Here is a 14,978-nt window from a genome sequence, read left to right on the forward strand (position 1 = left end):
ATTGTAGAAGTGTTTTACATGCCTAGATAGTTTTGAAAATACTACAATGTCCTTCTTGTTTCTTCCTTAACAAATGTATTATTGCTATATAGAAATGATACTGATTTTTAGATGGCTACTTTTTCATCTTGGTATCTGTAGAACTTTTTTTTTTTCTTTTTAAAAAAAATCAGATTCAAGAGCTTTCTCATGGAATCTTTCAATTTCTTTTAATGAGTATGTTACACAGTCTGCAAACAGATATTAGTCTTCTGTTTTGGGTAGTATCCCCTTTATTTATTTTTCCTTGTTATTCCACTAGTGAAATTTGAGCTCTATATTGAAGAGTAAAGAGAATGGATAAGAGAGAATGTCTTCAGTTTTCCCCATTCCATATAACATTGCTATTAGTTTTGTTATATATACTCTTTTTGTATTCTGGTATCTTGCTTTTAGTCCCCTGTTCTTCAGAGATTTTATTATAAAGAGATGCTGACTCAAAATTTAAAATATTTAAAATTTAAGATATTTTAGTGTCTCTCTCTCTCTCTCTGTGTGTGTGTGTGTGTGTGTGTGTGTCTGTGTGTGTGTGTGCGTGTGTGTATGCGTGTGCTACCCACAGAGGTCAGAAGTGGGACATCAAATCCACTGAAGTTGCAGTTACAGGCATTTATGAACTGCTTGACATAGGTTCTGGAATCAGAACTCTAGTCCTCTGACATTGCAATAAGCGTTCTTACCACTGAGCCATCATTTCTCTAGCCTCAGGGACAATGATCTTTGTCAAAACAATTTTACTTCTATTGAGATGATCATGAAATTCCTGTGTTAATGAGGAGGCTGAAGACCGAGTGACAGACTTGGGCTTCATAATTCAGTTTTGACAGAAGTTAACTGTCTGGAAATATATAACTGGACAGGACAGGCCACCTGATATTCCCTGGATCAGGGCTATATATTTCTACATCTATTCCTAGCTGATATGGTCCTTTTCCTCACTAAAAAGCAGCACTGGCTACTATTGCCCTCCATTGCTCGTGTCTCCTGCTCACTGACCTTGCCAATATTGTACATCCTTTCCCAGTTGCTGTGAAAAGGCACCATCACCACCACAGCTCTTAACAAGAGAGCATTAATTCTGGGTTTGCTTACAGTTTTAGAAGGTAAGTCCATTATCATTACGGCATGAAGCAGACAGGTCTAGTACTGGGCTATAGCTGAGAGCTTTACTTCTTGATTTCAGGTAACAGGCCCAGGAAAAGACACTGGGCCTGATATAAGCTTTTGAAACTTCAAAGTCTAACTCCAACGATATACTTCCTACAAGGCCACACCTTCTAACCCTTTTCAAGCCGTTTGGATAACCAGTTGGTGTGTTCTTCCCTGGAGACAACTATTTCTCTCACTCTATAATTCTCTGTCTACTTTCTGAGGCCTCGTGAGCTTTCTCCCTTCCATGTTAGCTTGTCTAATGGTATTATCTTATCTTACATCTTATTTAAACAATTAAATTGATGAGAATTTGTGGATGCAACTTTTCTGGTATTTCTGGGAAACACAAGTCACAAAAAGAATCTCCTGTTCCCCTCGTTCTTCAAAAGAATGACCCCCTAGGCTTTAGGGGCAGGTGTTGTAGATGTATTAGTGTATGCCTATATCTTAATATGTTTTCCTCTGGAACTTTCAAAAGGTCTGATCTCACATTAAAGTCTGTGTGTGCACATGCATATGGATCTGCACATGAGTCTTGGTACATGAGCATGTGTGTAAAAGCCAGAAGACAACTTCAGGTGTCATCCTAAAATACACTGTCCACATCTCCTTTGAAACAGTCCCTCTCACTAACTTGCTGTTCTCTGATTTAGCTAGGCTGGCTTGCCAATGGACTCCAGAGTCTAACCTATCTTGACAGTTGGCATTACACATGGTCATGAGCAAGAGGGTAGATATGCATAGTTGGTGTAATAAAAGTTATATTTCAATATGCTGAGCGTCTTGACACAAAGATCACACTCTAAATTCCTATACACAGTCCAAAGCCCACCTCTCCAAAACTGTTCTGCTGTGCCATGTATCTTAGCTTGTTAACTTCAGTTTCTAACAGAAGTCTCTGATTCAAAGGTCAGGATCCTGGGGGAGACTCTTCAGCTGCAGGGCAAATCAAGGCGGTGTCTCTCCATATGTACAAAGCAGAGCGTTGCTCTTGGTCTCTACTTACATACAGTCCAGCAGGTATGGTGAGGATCTGGGTCTGTGTCTGTGTCTGTTTATCTCGAGTGAGTCATGTAACCAGGTGTTATTGTTTCCTGTCCCCGCCAGCGGGGACCCAGTTATTCAGGGTCCCAAAGGGGCACTACCTTTGGGCCTAAATGGGTACGAGAGAAGAAGGAGACCAAGCAAAAGTTCTATTGTCAAGGTCTCGTTTATTGAGAGAAATGTACAGCATTTAAAGCTCTGAGGCGGGCTGGGGATTTAGCTCAGTGGTAGAGCGCTTGCCTAGCAAGCGCAAGGCCCTGGGTTCAGTCCCCAGCTCCGAAGAAAAGAAAAAAAAAAGCTCTGAGGCAGGAATAGAAGTGGGAACTGAAGCTTAGGGTGGGGGAGTTTGGGAAGTGCCCAAGGATATAAGGTGAATCACTACACTGCAAGATATCCTCCTATAACAAAGAGGCAACAGTCTTTGCTCCCAGGGTCTTCCTGGGAGAGGCTTTAGTTCAACAATCTCTCGTCTGTATGGCAGTCATTTCAAGGTTGAACCTCTGTGGCTATGCAGCCCAGAGTCACGTAGCCACCTTGAGCTATGCAGTCACAAAGCGGCCAGGGCCAAATCCAATACGGCTCCCTACAGTTTCCATGTCAAAAGGGCATGTTTTACTATGTTTATTCACAAGTGCATGGATGACCATGCCTAGCTTGTTTTGGTTTTGGTTTCCGATTGGGATTGAACCAGAAACTCACTAAATAGCACTGGTGAGCCTGGACTTCAAACAGATTTGACAACCTGTTGTGGTTTGCCCTGGAGTTATCTGTATTTTAATGCTAATTCCACTGCCCCAAGGACAGCTGCCTAGTCACCAAAACCTCCCCATTGAATTTGTAAAATACAGGTGAGGAGCAGGTACAAGATAGAAGGAGGCCTGTCTTTGGAGGAGAAGGAAGGATGGGTGGGAGAGAAGCTTGAAGGAAGAGGAGGATACTGGAACGAAAAGGAAGGGAGAGGAGAGGTAGAGAGAAGCTGTGGCAGGACAATGGAGGCTGACGTAAAGATTCCGCTCTGTGTACAAGAGATTACAGGTTGTTACTAATGTTCTTAAGGGATGGATGGTACTGGGCTTTGTATGTTTAACTGGGCAATTATATCTTACCAATTGGGTCAAAGATTATTGTGTTGTGTGTTCTTTTATGTGATGGTTTTGTGTGACGGCAGGAGACACTGGGCCGCCTCGGAGTCGGGATGTGTTTCTGCCAAGATATCTAGCAGATATCTTGCGGCACCGCAGTGCTGGACCTAGTGGGGTAAAAGACAACAATACTTTTTTTAAATTTTTACAACAACAACAACAACCGCCTCTGCCTCCTAAGTACTAGGATTAATGATGTTCCCTAGTCCCCTCACTTTAAGGTCTTTTCTACATTATGAGCTTCTTTTTGTGTGCATATTCTGCCTTTTTTTTCTAGTAGTTTTATGAGGTCAAAGAGTTTTCCCATAAAGTCTTTAGGGTCTTAAGTATGTGAGCAAATCATTTGAAATAAGGAAATAATTTCTTGTATTATCATCTGTGATCAGAAATTTTTAAGTGTGAAACTGACACAACCTAGGTTCGTGGAAGAGTCTTTATTAAGGAATTGTCTAGTTCAGGCATGTGCAGGGAGGGTGTTTTTATTGTTAATTGATACAGCAACACTCAGTAAACACCATTTCCTAGGACAGGATCTTGGATTATTTAAGAGAGGAGAAGTCAAGCAAACAAGGAGACAAGCGTGCATGCATTCATTTCTCTCTGCTTATGACTGTGGATGTGTGGATGCAGTTTGAAGTTCCTGCCGCCTTGACTTCTTTGCTATCATAGCTGTAATAAACTAAAAGAATTTTCCCCCAAAAGTTGCTTGCTGTATTTTATCACAGCAATAAAAGTGAAACCAGAACCACATCCTTTTTCTTCTGCTTATGTTATCTTAAGCATTATATTGATTGAAATTGTAGATAATGGATGTTCCTGTCTCACTACCTACTACAGAGGAAATAATTTTAGTTTTTTTTTTTATTTTATCTGAATGGTGTAGTTCTCAGAACTTTTTTCCCTCCATCTTTATTAACTTGAGTATTTCTTCTTTACATTTCAATTGTTATTCCCTTTCTCAGTTTCCAGGCCGCCCTTCCCCCTCCCCTTCTATGTGGGTCTTCCCCTCCCCATCCTCCCCCCATTACCACCCTCCCCCCAAGAATCACGTTCACTGGGGGTCCAGCCTTGGCAGGACCAAGGGCTTCCCCTTCCACTGGTGCCCTTACTAGGCTATTCATTGCTACCTATGAGGTTGGAGTCCAGGGTCAGTCCATGGGCAGTGGCTTAATCCCTGGAAGCTCTGGTTGGTTGGCATTGTTGTTCATATGAGGTCTCGAGCCCCTTCAGCTCTTCCAGTTCTTTCTCTGATTCCTTCAACGGGGGTCCCGTTCTCAGTTCAGTGGTTTGCTGCTGGCATTCGCCTACGTATTTGCCATATTCTGGCTGTGTCTCTCAGGAGAGATCTACATCCGGTTCCTGTCAGCCTGCACTTCTTTGCTTCATCCATCTTATCTAGTTTGGTGGCTGTATATTTATGCACCACATGTGGGGCAGACTCTGAATGTGCGTTCCTTCAGCCTCTGTTCTAAACTTTGCCTCCCTATTCCCTCCCAAGGGTTTTCTTGTTCCCCTTTTAAAGAAGGAGTGAAGCATCTGCATTTTGGTCATCCTTCTTCTTGAGTTTCATGTGTTCTGTGCATCTAGGGTAATTAGAGCATTTGGGCTAATAGCCACTTATCAATGAGTGCATACCATGTGTGTTTTTCTGTGATTGGGTTACCTCACTCAGGATGATATTTTCCAGTTCCATCCATTTACCTATGAATTTCATAAAGTAATATTTTTAGTTTTGTCTAGCTAGGTACCTTAAATTTTTTTTATCTTATGTGTATGAACTCATGCATACACTGCATGTGTGTGTGTGTATGTATGTATGTATGTATGTATGTATGTATGTATGTATGCCAAAGGCATGTGCAATGTCTGTGAAGTTCAGAAGACGGATCAGATCACAAACAACATCAGTTGGAGATGGCTGTGAGCCAGCAGGGTTTTTACCATGATATGTTGGAGTTTGTCAGAGCTCTTCTACAGACATTGAAGACTAGTGTCATGTGTTTTTATGGTCCTTGAGTATATTGAGTATATTAAGTATATTGAATGTTTTCATATGCTGACCTATCCTTCTCTCCCTTGAATGAAGCCAACTCGTTTGTAATATACGGTCATAAATTGAAAACTGTTGTTGGATTCCTCTAGTTGCATCTTCTGTCGTTTCTTCCTCTAGCTCCCATCACATCTGTTTCTTCAATGAACTTTATTAACTTAACTTTAGCTAACTTGAGCTTAGTTTGTCCTTATTTCTCTAACACTTTAAGGTGCAGCATTAGGGTACTTATTTGAAATCTCTACTTTTTTTTTTAACTATTGTTGGAGATGGAATCCAGAGCTTTCCTATGCTAGGTAACCATTCCACTACTGAGCTTCATGACCCCTTCATGCTTCAAAACCAGTACCACCTGGCTGACTCTTACACATTACCAAGTACGGCTGCAACATGGGGTACAACCTTGGCTGTCTCTGGAACACAGTTTCTTTGTGCGCTCAGGAAAACTTCCCAGATTTCACCTCAGTGAAGCTGCTCTCTTTTTAATCACTGCTGATTTCTAAGTTCCTGCCAACCAGCATGATTGTCCCAGTGATCCCTTTATTCTGTACTCTAAAGCCAGAGCCACATGACCAAAGCTGAAGAATTCTGCTGCTTGCTGGGGCTGGAACATGGCTCCCCTGGTTCTATTACCTCCTTTACTGCCTAAGCTTAGCTGTCCTGGAACTTACTCTGTAAAATGACTTTGACCTCAGAGAACTACATGCCTCTGTCTCCTGAGTTCTGGGATTAAAGGTATGTACCTCCGTGCCTGGACCTAAGCTTTTCTCTACTTGGGACTTCCTGTGAACCAGGCTGGCCTTGACTCAGAGATCTGTTGCTTCTCTCCTGGATTAACAGCATGTATTACATAACATGCCTGGACCTAAGCTTTTCATGGCCACCATTCCTCAAGATCTGGATCAAAAGCCTGTGTCTTTGAGCCTCAAGATTTGAATCACAGGTGTGCCCTCCATTTCTGAACTGTAGTTCATTTCAGATTAAAAGTCCAAGTGAAAATAATAACCAGTTAATAATAACACCTAACAATATATAACTATCCCTTATTCAACTGCAAGCAAGCATAAAAAGTAAGCTTAGCTGGGTGGGATCTTGCCCCAGGTCCTTCATTCCATTTACTATCCTTGAACACAGGATTTAGTTGTTTCACTTCCTTGTGCTCTTTTATCTTTGAACCATATATTTTGTAATTTTCCTTTCTCTCTTTGCTGTGCTTGGTCAAAACCCTTTTCATAAGAGTGAACCGTGGTAGAGTCTGTGTTAGGCTTTTGTTGAGACTCCCTTCCTCATTACAACTGATGTGAATCTCTTACCTTAGCCTCAGGCAGACTCCCCAGGACAGGGCAAAAGCAGCCACATTGTGTATCAAAAGATAGCTCTCTAGAATTCCTCTCCTCTGGAACCACTTGAACCCCAGTGTTCGAACCATCCTCAGCACCAATGTCTCCCATATTCCTGCTAGGATGGTCCATTGAGCCCCATTTAAAGCATTCCAGTGCTTTCTAAATCCCAAGTCCCTCAATCCACAATCCTCCAAATAAAAACAGCAATAGCCCTGTCCCTGGTACCAGCTTTTGTTTAGTTTGGGTTTCATTGCTGTTTAGATACACCATTACCAAGGCAACTCTTATAAAGGACAGCATTTATTTAGAGCTGTCTTACAGTTTCAGAGGTTCAGTCTATTACCACCATGGTGGGAAGGATGGCAGCATGTAGGCAGACATGGTACTGGAAGAGAGTTCTACATCCTGATCTAAAGGCAGCCAGGAAGAGACTACTAACTTCTTCAGGCAACCAGGGGGACAGTCTCTTCCACACATGGGCAGGGCCCAAGTGTAGAATCTCAAAGCCCATCTCCACAGTGATGTACGTCCTCTAAAAAGGCCACGTCTACTCCAATAAGGCCACAGTTCCTAAAAGTGCCACTTCCTATGAGCCAAGCATATTCAAACCACCACACAAACAAAAACCAAAACAGAATTCAAGGCTAGCCTGGGCTATTTGACACCATCTTTTAAATATACTTTTTCTCTTATATTTGGCGTGCTTGTAATACTTCTCTTCAAAATTTGTCTATGCATATAGCCTGTATGTTTAGGAGTGTTATCAGAATACAAGCCTAACACCGGAACTATCACTGTTACAGTGAAAATTTATGTCAAATCTTTTTTTTTAAAATAATTTTACTACGTTTAATAGCAGCTTAATAGAGTACATTGATACAATATTGAATACAAATAATAGGGCTTGAGCGCTTTTAGTTCCATGAACAATGTAAGTTCACAAATGATTCTTTCACTTTTGTGAAAGAAGTGTGATTATCAACCAAGATTGAAACCATTTATCTGCCTAAAATAAGATATATATTCAAAAGTAACTGACATGGGGGCCAATTCCTGCAATTCTAGCCACTCAGGAAGTCAGGGATCAGCTGGACCATACAGTAAGCTGCAGTTGAACACAGGCTTTTTAGATCTCTACTTTGTAAAGGAGGGATGGGGAGTGCAGGAACAATTCAAACAAGGCAAAGAGAGACAGGATAGAACAATGATGAAGGTGCATGCATGTCTATGTTCCCTGTGGAAGGCCAGTGTGTAAGGACACATTCTTTGATCTCCTGATATGTCATAGTATGTCCATGGAACCAGCATGAATCGCAGCCGCAGGAGCAAACTGCAAGTTTTGTGTTTTATGCAAGTTTTAAAATGTGCTATCAGTTGGGATTTAGTACCATTTTTCACTTGTGATTGACATAATGTGTGACCATAATATCCTATGATCATAATATGAACAATCACGCATACAGGAAAGCTGCTTTATGTTGGCGTGCACTTACTGAAATGTGTCACGTCTGCTAAGCAGTTAAATACGGGAAGACATGAGAAATACTGCTTGGGACAAATAAACCAGAAAACTCGATTCATCCAGGAAATGCCCTATAATTCGTTCTAGCGCTGACAAATTAAAATCCACTTAAACTTAGATATCTTAGACATTTTAAAGTAATTAATAATTTCAAAATATAAGTTATCATATTCTAGTCTTCAAAGTTTTTTTTCTCATATGCATGTATATACATGCATGTATATACATACATGTGCTTGTGTGAGAGCTGTGCGTACAGGAGCCCACACAGGCCCAAAGAAAGCATCGCATCCCCTGGTACTAGAGCTGCAGAAGGTGTCCAGCATCCGTGTGGAAACTTGAGAAGTGCGCCGGAGTCCTCGAAAGAGCTGTAAGTCCTCCTAACGGCTGAATGACCCCCCCCACACTGTTTTGTTTTGGGGGGACAGTTTTTTACGTCTTTGAGCTCTATAAAGCATTTTGAATCTTGTATGCTGTTACGTAAGATTACGAGCAAAGACAACACAAAAAGGTTTTGTACACAGTTTTCAAAAACCGCAATCTAATTTTAACGCGGGTCAGCCACAGTAAAAAGGAAGCCATTCAGGTGCACATGGAGGAAAACAGTGGCAATTTGTCAGGGCTCAAGTTGCAAAGAGCATTTCATTTTTATTCTTGCCTTGGATTTCTTTTAGGGCTGGGTTTGAGAAGGGAGCCAGACAAACTCACTTCAGAGACCGAAGCTTCAAAACAAAAGCTTTATTTTTTGAGCACTCAGGGAGGAGGGCAGTCAGCTCAGGAACTGAATCTCATCCCCAACGGGGAACTGCTTTGCAATTTTAAAGGGTGAACCTGCAAAACAAGGTGAGGCTTGTTTAGGGATCATCCAACCTATTTTGAATTATGGTTAATTTGTTAGCGAACCGGCCTCTTCCAGGACACTTCAAGGCCCTCAACTCATTTCTTTAGACATTTGGAACGGAGTCCAAGGCCCTTAATTTATCCTCCTAGAGGTTTGGTGCAGAGCTCAAGGTGACTAAGGAACGAAGGACCAGTTCACCTGCATACAGTGAGAACTTGGCAGGTATTGGTTGCACATTTTTACAACTCAGGAGCCATGGTTAAGATTACAAAAAGTTTTACATTCTTTTACTGATTCAACAGACACTTAGGAGATGATTTTCGAGGTCAGTGTAGGAGCAGGTCCCCTAACAGCAAGGAATGTTAACCTGGTTTAACCCTGTTAACGAAATGGGGGAGCAAAATGGGAGAGTTGTTTCCGAATCAGGATGTGTTCTGGTGGTTCTCTCCTTACATTAGTAAGAAGCAATTATAGGACTTAATATTAGTGTTGGAAACAAGAAAAAACAAAACAAAACAAAAACCCAAAACCAACCAACCAAACAAAAAACCAAAACAAAAGTTCTTGCTTCAGCAGCACATATACAAAAATTGAAACAATACAGAGGCCCCTGCACAAGGATGACACACAAATTCGTGAAGCGTTCCATATTAAAAAAAAAAAAAACAACCCAAACTTGTTCTAAGTACTGCTATTTTGTTTTCGTACTCCATTTAATTATAGGGAGAAACTAATACAAGGTCCCAGGCATGAGGGAGCTGGGGACTTCCCAAGAGCTGAATAGCCTCTGTGTAAGGAAATAGTTGTCTGAATCCAGTCCAGTCTTGAAGTGGAAACTTCTGAGTAGTTTTGTTTTTGTTTTTGTTTTTTGTTTTTTTTTTTCCCAAAGGGCGTTCTGCTAGGGCAGACAGGTGAAGGAATGTTTTGCTAAACCAAACACGTGAAAGGATGCATGATATTAAGAAGGACCCAACAGACGGTGGTTGTGAAGCTGGATGGTATTGGTATGCCTTACCATTGATTATTGGTGATCGCTTGTTAGGACACCTAACACACCTAGAGAAACACACCAAAAAACTTCTGGTTATCACCAGAAGCTGGTGGCTTCATGCTACTTCCACAAACTTGGGCCGATTGGCAGAGTGATGTCAGCTGATACAGACTCCTGCGGAGGCAAAACACTTGGTGAGGCAAGACTCACGGAGGACACGCGATATTTGGAGGGAATATAAGTAGTGAAACTGTGAGAGGGGCTTACTTGCATAACTAGCTTTGCAACGCTTCTTGGCCTTACGTCTTTGCTAATCTATGCTTTGTGGGGAAAGGCATGGCAAAGAACTGGTATCCCTGGTGGTCCTGGTTTCTCCTGCTGATTTGTGCCAGTTCAGCTGAGGCCCGTCTCTGCTAGGTCCTGCCACTGCTGCTGATTCACCTTTGCTATGCCTAATACTACTGAACCAACGACTGGTATATTTGTGAAATGTTTGTGAGTGGATTGAACTGCCGCTGATGTTCTGTGAACTGACCTTCTGATTTCCTGACAATGCAGATGGGATTTGCTCCAAAGAACAATCTCTTTTTTTTTCTAAACATTTTTTATTAGATTTTTTAAATTTACGTTTCAAATGTTATCCCATTTCCTGGTTTCCCACCCATAGACCATGTAGTTTTTTTCTTTGAGTTTGTTTACGTAGTTGATTACATTTAAGGATTTCTGTATATTGAACCATCCCTGCATCCCTGGGATGAAGCCTACTTGATCATAATGGATGATCGTTTTGATGTGTTCTTGGATTCGTTTTTCAATAATTTTATTGAGTATTTTTACATCGATATTCGAAAGGGAAATTGGTCTGAAGTTCTCTTTCTTGGTTGGGTCTTTGTGTGTTTTAGGAATAAGTGTAATTGTTTCTCATAGAAGGAGTTGGCTAGTTTTCCTTCTGTTTCTATTTTGTGGGATAGTTTGGACAGTATTGGCATTTGGTCTTCTATGAAGGTCTGATAGAATTCTGTACTAAACCTATTTGATCCTGGGCTTTTTATGGTTAGGTGACTTTTAATAACTGCTTCTATTTCTTTAGGAGTTATGGGACTATGTAGATGGCTTATTTGTTCCTGATTTAACTTTGGTACCTTGTATCTGTCTAGAAAATTGTCCATTTCATCCAGATTTTCCAGTTTTGTTGAGTATAGGCTTTTGTAGTAGGATCTGATGATGTTTTGGACTTCCTCAGATTCTTTGTTATGTCTCCCTTTTCATTTCTGATTTTGTTAATTTGGATACACTCTCTGTGCTCTCTGATTAGTCTGGCTAAGGGTTTATCTATTTTCTTGATTTTATCAAAGAACCAGCTCCTGGTTTTGTCGATTCTTTGTATAGTTCTTTTTGTTTCTATTTGGTTGATTTCAGCCATGAATTTGATTATTTCTTGCCATCTACTCCTCTTGGGTGTATTTGCTTCTTTTTTTTTTTTTTTTTTTTGTAGAGTTTTTAGGAGTGCTGTCAAGGTTCTAGTGTATGCTCTCTCCAGTTTCTTTTTGGAAGTACTCAGAGCTATGAGTTTTCCTCTTAGCACTGCTTTCATTGTGTCCCATACTTTCAGGTATTCTGTGCCTTCATTTTTATTAAATCCTAAAAAGTCTTTAATTTTTTCTTTATTTGTTCCTTGACCAAGTTATGAGTGAGTAGAGCATTGTTCAGGTTCCATGGATAAGTGGGCTTTCTGTTGTTTTTGTTGTTACTCAAGGCCAGCCTTAGTCTATGGTGATCTGATAGGTGGGGTTATTTCAATATTCTTGTATTTGTCAAGGCCTGTTTTGTGACTGATTATGTGGTCAATTTTGGAGAAGGTACCATGAGGTACTGAGAAGAAGGTATATTCTTTTGTTTTAGGATGTCTGCTAAATCCATATGGTTCATAACTTTTGTTAGTTTCTCAGTTTCTCTGTTTAGTTTCTATTTCCATGATCTGTCCATTGATGAGAGCAGGGTGTTGAAATTTCTTACTATTATTGTGTGAGGTGCAATGTGTGCTTTGAGCTTTAGTAAGGTTTCTTTTATGAATGTAGGTGCCCTTGCATTTGGAGCATAGATATTCAGCATTGAGAGTTCATCTCGGGGGATTTTTTTCTTGATGAATATGAAATGTCCTTCTTTATGTTTTTTGATAACTGTTGGTTGAAAATTGATTTTATTGGATAATAGAATGGCTACTCCAGCTTGTTTCTTGGAACAGTTTGCTTGGAAAATTGTTTTCCAGCCTTTTACTCTGAGGTAGTGTCTGTCTTTGTCACTGAGATATGTTTCCTGTATGCAATCAAAATGCTGAGTCCTCTTTAGATATCCAGTCTGTTAGTCTATGTCTTTTTATTGGGGGAACTGAGTCCATTGATGTTAAGAGATATTAAGGAATAATGATTGTTGTTTCCTGTTATTTTGTTGTTAGAAGTGGAATTATGTTTGTGTGGCTCTCCTCTTTTGGATCTGTTGCAAGAAAATTACTTTCTTGCTTTTTCTACTGTGTAGTTGCCTTCTGTGTGTTGGAGTTTTCCATCTATTATCCTTTGTAGGGCTGGATTTGTCAAAAGATATTGTGTCAATTTGGTTTTCACATGGAATATCTTGGTTTCTCTATCTATGTTAATTGAGAGTTTTGCCTGGGCTGGCATTTGTGTTCTCTTAGGGTCTGTATGATGTCTTTCCAGGATTTTCTGGCTTTCATAGTCCCTGGTGACAAGTCTGATGTAATTTGATAGGTCTGCCTTTATATGTTACTTTACCTTTTTCCCTTACTGCTTTTAATATTCTTTCTTTGTTTTGTGCATTTGATGTTTTGACTATTATGTGATAGGAGGAATTTCTTTTCTGGTCCAATCTATTTGGAATTCTGTAGGCTTCATGTATGCTTATGGGCATCTTTTGTTTTAGGTTAGGGATCTTTTTCTTCTATAATTTTATTGAAGATATTTACTGGACCTTTAAGTTGGGAGTCTTCACTCTCTTCTATACCTATTATCCTTAGATTCAATCCTCTCCTTGCGTCCTAGATTTCCTGGATGTTTTGGGTTAGGAGCTTTTTGCCTTTTACATTTTCTTTGATTGTTGTGTCAATGTTTTCTATGGTATCTTCTACCCCTGATATTCTCTCTTCTATCTCTCTTTTTTTAATTTTATTTTTTTTCTCTTCTATCTCTTGTATTCTTTTGGTGATGCTTGTGTCTATGACTTCTGATATCTTTCCAAGGTTTTCTATCTCCAGGGCTATATCCTTTTGTGATTTCTTTATTGTTTCTATTTCTACTTTTTGATCCTTGATGGTTTTGTTCAATTGCTTCATTTGTTTGTCTGAGTTTTCCCGTAATTCTTTAAGGGATTTTGTTTTTCCTCTTTATGGGCTTCTAGTTGTTTACCTTTGTTGTCCTATATTTCTTTGAGGGAGTTATTCATATCCTACTTAAAGTCCTCTATCATCATTATGAGATGTGATTTTAAATCCAAATCTTGCCTTTCTGGTGTGTTGCGCTATCTAGTATTTGCTTTGGTGGGAGAACTGGGTTCTGATAATGCCAAGTAATCTTAGTTCTGTTGCTTAGATTCCTGCACTTGCCTCTTGCCATCTGGTTGTCTCTGGTGTTAGCTGGTCTTGTCTCTGACAGAGGCTTGACCCTCCTGTAAGCCTGTGTGTCAGCACTTCTGGAGACCAGCTTTCTCCCAGTTGTGTCTGGGTACAGAGAGCTGTGGGACCCAGCTCTGGGCACAGGTGGAAACTGGAAGGGAACAATTTCTAATAACCTTTATCCTAATAACCTTTCTTTTTCTCTACTTCTGGTGGGTGGTGGGATAGAAGGGAGGTCAAAGTGTTTAAGAACCATTATTAAAAGTTGGATGCCATGTGGTATGTATCCTCAGCCCTTCAAACGCTAAAGAAGAAAAGTTTCACATTTCCATGGCAGCAAGACTACATAATTAACCCGTGTCTCAAAACATGTTTTTGTATATGAAATCAAGACAATGATATATTAAACTTAAAATTATGCAGAGAGATATATCTTCAAATGCTCACTCAAAATTTATTGAGACCTGTATTGAGGGAAATTGAGTTGTATTTTTAAAAATTTAAGCATAGACAGAGCCAACTCAGAAAAACTATTTCCTGTCATTTCACAGTGTATTGGTTATTCTACATCCCTATGGTCAAAATACTCAACAGTAAACTTCGGATGGGCTAGATTAATTTTACTTTATGATTTCATGGAGTTTTGTCTGTGGCTGTTTGGCTCCATGTGTTTTTGAAAAACGTGATGGTAAAAGAACCCTGCAGCCAGAGTCTTTCCTTCCCATGTTATTAGATAGAAGTAGAAAGAAGCAGAGTACTAGCTGGGTCATGATGGCTGGGAATGAAGCCCAGAAGTGAGTGCTTGCCTAAAGTGTATAAGGCACAGGGTTCAAAGCATTTGCTCCATTTTGAATGGATTTTTGTTCAAAGTGGTAAATAGTGTTCTTTTCTCTTTCTTTAGCATATGTGTATCTAGGTTTTCCAGCATTATCTACTAGTGTAGAAGTATCTACACAGTTTCTCTCTTCAATGTCTGGATAACATTTTCATCATACAGACCATTCACTTTCTTGCATAGATTTAATACTACTCATTTCCTAAGATGATCCTTTTCCTGATTTCTTTCTAAGTATGTTCATTACTGATATAGAGCTTTTCTGACTTTTGTACTTGTATTTTGTATCTTCCTACATTTCAGAATTTTCTGGATGGAGTTTTTGAGCCTTTCTAGCATAGGATTATATTATATGAAAATAGTATTAAATGAAAATTGAGTTCCTTGTTACCTT

The 14,978-nt window shown here is 39.9% G+C and overlaps 1 protein-coding gene and 1 pseudogene across 4 annotated transcripts in view; both read left to right on the plus strand.

The window, feature by feature from the left end:
• Zfp563 (zinc finger protein 563) overlaps positions 1 to 14,978 on the plus strand; it is a 67,564-nt gene that overhangs the window by 4,121 nt on the left and 48,465 nt on the right. The window contains exon 4 of one of the 4 annotated variants that reach the window (XM_087556920.1): positions 2,101 to 2,211. The exons of 2 other annotated variants lie outside the window; for them this stretch is intronic. The gene's annotated coding sequence lies outside the window, so the exon portion shown is untranslated. Of the gene's footprint in view, positions 1 to 696; positions 1,143 to 2,100; positions 2,212 to 14,978 lie in introns of those variants that run through there. One more of the 4 variants, XM_087556922.1, reaches the window with a different exon arrangement.
• Positions 9,694 to 9,788, plus strand: LOC120093915 (U6 spliceosomal RNA; annotated as a pseudogene).

The sequence above is a fragment of the Rattus norvegicus genome, chromosome 7 (genome assembly GCF_021556685.1).
Source record: "Rattus norvegicus strain SHRSP/BbbUtx chromosome 7, alternate assembly SHRSP_T2T, whole genome shotgun sequence".
NCBI lineage: Eukaryota > Metazoa > Chordata > Mammalia > Rodentia > Muridae > Rattus > Rattus norvegicus.